Source organism: Heterocephalus glaber, unplaced genomic scaffold (assembly GCF_053883595.1).
Source record: "Heterocephalus glaber isolate CG9 unplaced genomic scaffold, H.glaber_assembly_v1.0 deba00001586, whole genome shotgun sequence".
NCBI classification, from domain to species: domain Eukaryota; kingdom Metazoa; phylum Chordata; class Mammalia; order Rodentia; family Bathyergidae; genus Heterocephalus; species Heterocephalus glaber.
The window spans coordinates 4,635,984-4,642,498 of NW_028258364.1; the positions used below are offsets into that span (position 1 = coordinate 4,635,984).

Below are 6,515 nucleotides of genomic sequence, written 5' to 3' on the forward strand. Positions count from 1 at the left end.
TTAGAAAAGTTTGCTTCTAGAAAAGTTTGGTACATGTTTTATAGGAAGCATTTTCATTTTCATTTCATTTTAAGAGCAAAACACTGGACTCATAGTCCTGATTGATTTTTAACATATTGTTAATGATAAAAGAATGAAACCACCTATAGTTTTTCTAATAGTAATATTAACATAATTTTTCCCTATAGGTAAATTTCTAAAGAGGAGTATTTATGCTAGAAGATAGTTTTTAGTTCAATAGGCAATCATATTGCTGAAAATAAACTGAAAAAAATCCCACAGGCACAAAGCCAACTTAGAAAGTGAGAACCAACTGAGTTTTAACCAAACCCACTGACAGTGCATCCCAGGAGGACACCACATGGGGATGGAAAAATGTGATTGTGAGGGTCATGTTGACAGTTCTTTGTCCACAGTCTATTCCTTCTAAATTTCATCTGTGCATCTGGTACATATCTATGGATGCATTTTTACTGCAGGAGCATGGGGTATTTAAGTAGATCAAGGTTATCTGTGCTATGAAACCTCCTGTTGGAGAGATGTAGTAAGGTAGCATGAGTAGGCCGAGAGATGCTAATGGCTGTGGGTTACATAGGGGCCTGTTAAGTATTTGAAGTTGCTTAGGGAACCTCATCTCTGAGAAGAGGATTAGAACAGGCTGTATTTCAAGAAGGTCTAGTGATAACTGCTTCCTATAAGCTGTAAAAACCAAGGAAAGTTCTCCTGATGAAGATTCAATTGAGGATGAGAGCTGAAAGTTACACTTTTAATACCAAGCCAATGCTCCTCTGACTATTGCCTGTGATAAGCTAAGAATAAATTATGTGATGATGAATGATCCAGAACCTAAAATGGATACCCATGGCTTACAGTGGAGAGTAAGGCCTACTTAAGGGTACATGATCACTCCCATTTCAAGGGTGATGTTTCAGCCTATTTCAATCACTTTGCATCAAACCTATTATCTTAATAACATCCCACAGCAAAACTTAGATATCTGTCCATGTTAACATTTTTGTGAATGGTGGAGTCCCTTAGGAAGAACTGAGGCATTTCTTGTATTTCCTAATAGAAAATATGGCTCAGAGACTTATGTCAGGAGAGAATGGGTATCCATGTTGTGTTTCTGGATCTTGAAATGTGTGACCCAAAGCAAGGGTTCATAATGATTCTTCAACTCAAATTTGACAAACCAGGTGTACTATAATCCCAGCACTCTAGGAGGCGGGGCATGAGGATCACGAGTTGGAGCCCAGCTTGGGTAATTTAGGGACTTAGTGATACCCTGTTACAAAATTTTAAAAAATAGGCTGGGTATGTAGCTTACTGTAAAGGTCCTGGGTTCAATCCCCAGTACTGCAAAAAACCAACCACCCACCCAACAAAGCCAAACCAATCAAACAACAACAAAAAACAAAATAAAACAAAACAACCCAAACTAAAATGACTGAATTGCAAAGAATGGCTGATTGAATTGTTTCATCAGCTCTGAAGTTCCTTTCCTCATGTTGAGTTCTTCCCAACTTGCTGCCATTATCCATTTATATTGATGGGGATCTGCAAGTGATACATGAACTGCATTTTTTCTTAGAGTCTGCCTTTCTTTATTCTTTTATCTCTTTCAATAATAAGCTTTCTAAAGTGGAAGTTTAGCAATCTTTATGCCATTGGATACTCACCCAGATCTGCCATTTTGTAGATTTTCTTTTTTTTTTTTTTCTTAAATTCTTTTATTGGTACATTTTAGGTATACAATACATTTACATTTAACATTGGGTGTTTGTACCTGTACATGATGTATCTTGGTTCTTATTTTTTCCCCATTACCTGTGCACCCTTCACCCCTCCACCCTTCCCTATTTACATAGATTTCATTTCCATTTTTTTCCTTTTCTCATAAATTTTCCTTTCCACTCTTTCCTTTCCCCATCTCCTCCCCCTACCCCTACCCCTTTGGACCTTTTCCTATTTCAAAGTATCAATTATTAGTTATTAATCCTTTTAGTCCTTATTACACTCTCAGTTTCTCACACTAGAGAAACTATTCGGTATTTACACATGTGTGTCTTATTTATTTCACTTAAGAATATGGCCTCAATATGCATCCATTTAGCTATAAATGACTTTAGTTTCTCATTCTTTATGGCTGAATAGTACTCCATTTTATTGAAAAAACACATCTTCTTTATCCAGTTTCCAGTTGATGGGCACTTGGGCTGTTTCCAAGCTTTAGCTATTACAAACTGTGCTGCAATAAACATGGGTACACATATATCTCTGTGGTATGATCCTTTTAAATCTTTTGGGAAAATACCTAGCAGAGGAATAGCTGGGTCAAATGGGACCTCCAGCCCTAGTTCTTTGAGGTATCTCCATACTGACTTCCACAGTGGTTGCAACAGTCTGAACTCCCACCAACAATGGAGAAGGGTTCCTTTCTCCCTACAACCCCGCCAGCATTTGTTATTGGTTGGTTTCTTGATAGCAGCCACTCTTTCTGGGGTGAGGTGGAACCTCAGTGTTGTTTTCATCTGCATCTCTCCAATGACCAGTGATGTTGAACATTTTTTCATATGTTTATTTGCTGCTTTTACTTCTTTGAGAAATGTCTGTTCATTTCAGGTGCCCATTTTTGAATTGGGTCTTTGAATTTGGGGGGTCTGATTTTTTTCAGTTCTTTATATATTCTAGATAGTAGTCCTTTGTCTGAGGTACAGATGCTAAAAATTTTTTCCCATATTGTAGGTTGTCTGTTAGCTCTGTTGGTGGTTTCCTTTGCAGTGCAGAAGCTTTTTAATAAGATGAGATCCCAGTTGTTGATTCTTTCTGCTAGTTCCTGTGCTACTGAAGGTTTATTGCCATTTTGTAGATTTTCATCCTCTGTCAACTTTCTAACTCCTTCACACCCAGTTTTCTCATGTAAAATATGGGGGAAACCTTATGAAGTTGTTTTGAAAATTAAATGAGTTAATATAAATAAAACACTGACTACCTAACACATAGCAAGTGCTGTGAGTGCTGTACAGGCACTAGCTCTCACTTTCCCTTCTCATATCAAACAGAGAGATGAGCAATTGCAAATTTGTATTGGAATGTTGTACCATCAAATTTTTCATGTCTCTTCTACAATTTCACCAATAGTTTTATTTTATTACTGTTGAACATTCGGACTCCAGAGCAGATACAATCTCAAGCTCTCAGTGGCATTTATTAACCATCTGTCATCCATGTCATAGAACCATGGACATAGGGTTATCTCTAGATAAAATTACATCTAGATGCCCAAAGGTCCCAAATGGGCATATGAAGATGAATGTGTTGATGTAGCTGAGTCTTCTGGATTCTGGGGCTTGAGACCTTCCCACTGGAAATGATGGATGACTTACCCTGTATCCTGTTATGGAATATGAGTCTCATTAAGATAGGGAGTGGCAGTTCCTAGGAGCACCGCACAGTCAAGCCTTGAGTAAGGTTGGGTGTGAAGAGCATGCACCTGGTAAATTCATACCCCTAGGTAACCCTGCGGGCCACAACCAAGTTCTTCCAGTCAGATAGTCATGGAGATGCCACTAGAGGGAGCAGTATGGACATAGCCATAAATATTGTTAAAATTGGTGAAAGTGGGTTCATCTCAGCCTGGATTTGGAAACTCTTTAAGGAAGTGCAAGAACTGCTGAAGAGTAAGAAAGACTGAGGAACCTGGAAAGGAAAGTCCTTTGAGAGAAATAATAAGGTGATAGCTGTCATTTGCGAAGCACTTATTAAGGGGCAGGTATGATTTAAGTGCAGTTAATCTTCACAGTTACCTGAAGAAGGGCCTTACTGACTTCATTTAACAGACAAACCGGTGGCTTGGAGGACCTCATCCAGGGTTACACAGCCTTTAAGTTGAAGATATGGTGTCTAATCCAAGGCTATCTGAATTCAAAGACTTCTTTTACTCAAATTCTGGTGTAAACCAAGTTTGGTAAAGTATCTGATTTGTATTAATTGTTGTATTTGGTTTATCATTTTGCATCAATTTTTTATGCATTAGATTAACCTGTAATGTTCCTTGAGTGTACTGTCCTTCTTTAGTTTTGCTTTCAAAAATGTAATGATCTTACTATGGGACAAAACTTTTTGTCCTTTTATGTTTTCTAAGAGAGTTTATATAGGATTGGAATTGTTTTGTTTCTTGAATGTTTTGGTAGAACTTACTTATTCCAGTGATTTTATATTTCCCTTTTGATAATTTTTACTTACTTCTATTGTTTTACTCAATTTCTTTAATGTTATAGGACTAAGTTTTTTTTCTTTAACACAAGGCAATTTTGTTTCAGTTTTCTGTGAAATTGCCCATTTTATCTAAATGGTAAGCTTTTTAAAATGTTCTTTCATTAATTCCTGATGCATTTATAAAAATGTGATCCACTTTCATTTTTATTTTTTTGTACCGGGGATCAAACTCAGGTCCTTGTAAGGCAGGCGGCAGAACCACCCAGCTAAATCCCCAGCCTCCACTTTCATTCTTACCACTGTATATTTGTGGTTCTTTTTCTTAGTATTTCAGGGCCACATAGTGTATGTATATGTAACAATTACAAGCCAAACTTTTGAAATATTGGTTAAAACAGATCCTACCTTCCTACTTTGACAAACATACCTTCATTATGAAAGGGAAAGCATATTTGAATTTAGAATTCTTAGAAACTTTAAGGTTCCATGTAGGGCTGTGGAAGCACAGGGAATATGCACTTGGCTCACGGTTTCTTCTCTTCCCATCCCGACTCTGTCCCACACCATAGGAGGTTTCACACTGTGCCTGTGAACTTCTCAACCTGTACCTCACACTCACTGCTCCAAATCTACTCTCCTTGACTATTTCTCAGCAAGAAAGCGCTGAGCACCTTGGCAAGGAATTCCAGGGCACTGCTGTGGCCCAGTGTGGAAGAGAGGTGGTGAGTGTAAGCACCCTGGGGTGCACTCCCTTCCCCTGCACTCTGCCTCTGAGAGGGCTGTGGCTGGAGGAGACCCGGGGTAGGGCTCTCTATATCACGAGGACCATGGGAGGCCCTCTCTTTCTGCACTGATACATCATACTGGTTTAATTTGTTAATGAACAAATGGCTTTGACTTTATTGACCCTGTTTATTTTATATTTTCTATCTTTAGATATTGTTTAGAAATAATAGCATTATTATGTAAACAAGTATATTAAAATTGCCTGTGAATTAAATAGCCACAAATAAGGAATGTTTAAATTCTAACCATACTATGGCATTTATTAGTTTGTCTTAAAAAATGAATCTAATCTATCAATATTGCTCTGGGAATATATTCGTACTATGTTAAATGGAAAATGATGTTGGTGACTGACATATATAGCCTAATCTCATTTCTGTTAAAAAAAAAAAAGAGAAGCCTATGTGGGATGCATATGTATGATTAAGAAGATATCAGCATAAAAGTTGGGAAAAATATTCATCAAAATGTAAATATTAGCTTTTTCTGGACAGTAGATTTAAAAATTGAATGGAAACATAAGTTTTATTTCTGCCTTTAAACTTGTCGACTTAAACTTCTGAAACTGTGAGCCAAAGTAAACCTTTCCTCCTTTAAGTTGTGTGTTCAGCTATTGTATCTCAGTAATGAAGAGAGTGACTAAGACAAGGATTTTGTTGCTTTCTTCTCTGTTCTATCCCATGTGTCTTTATAGTACTGGAATAGGGGAAATGAAAATTTGGATTTGTTGAGTAAGTAAATGAATAATGAAGAGGCACTTATGACTTAGATTTCTAGCTTAGGAGTCTGAGTAAATGTAGTGCCATCTACTCCACAAATATGAGGACAGATGGAGGTATGAATGTGTTGAGTCTGAAGAGCTGTGTTCATATGGAAAAAATATCTGGCAGGCATCACACAAAGGGAACTAAAACTCCTGAGAGAGATCTAAGTCAAAGACATCAAGCTAATTCTTGTTGTTGTTGTTGTTTTTGGTACTGGGGATCGAACTAGAGTCCTTGTGCTTGCGCAGCAGGAGGAGAAACCACTGAGCTAAATCCCTGGCACTAATGCTTATTGTTATGTAATTGTAGCTGAAGTTATGGGAATACATGGGCTGGTTCATGGAGAGCAGATACAGTGAGAAGACAGGAGGCACCTGGACTTGGGACAATCAACATTTGAAGGGAGGATCTTGAAGAAAACTTTGAAGGGGATTCCTGAGAGGTAGAGGGAAAAAATGATGTTACTGAGACAAGAATGCAAGAGAGTCAAATACTGTCAAGGTGCTACTAAGATGGGAACCAAAAAGTGTTCGTGAGATTTGTTAACTTTTGTGAAATTATAGGGAACATGAATGTGGTAGTGTAAGGGTAGATTGCTCCTTGAAGTTTTAACAGCTAAACTTTTCCAAAGGGAGATTATGGCATGCTTATGTTGAGTATTACATCCAGTTCAGTACTTCATAGTTTACAAGGAAGAATTTGGGAATGCTTCCGAAGAGAGTCACATGGATGGCTATATCATCATAA

General features: G+C 37.7%; 1 protein-coding gene across 7 annotated transcripts in view; it reads left to right on the top strand.

Annotated features, from left to right (window-relative positions):
* Positions 1 to 6,515, top strand: part of LOC110343973 (uncharacterized) — a 228,800-nt gene that overhangs the window by 196,772 nt on the left and 25,513 nt on the right. Inside the window, exons 1-2 of one of the 7 annotated variants that reach the window (XR_015443898.1) lie at positions 3,991 to 4,940; positions 6,078 to 6,210. The exons of the other annotated variants lie outside the window; for them this stretch is intronic. The gene's annotated coding sequence lies outside the window, so the exon portion shown is untranslated. Of the gene's footprint in view, positions 1 to 3,990; positions 4,941 to 6,077; positions 6,211 to 6,515 lie in introns of those variants that run through there. 7 annotated transcript variants of the gene reach the window in all.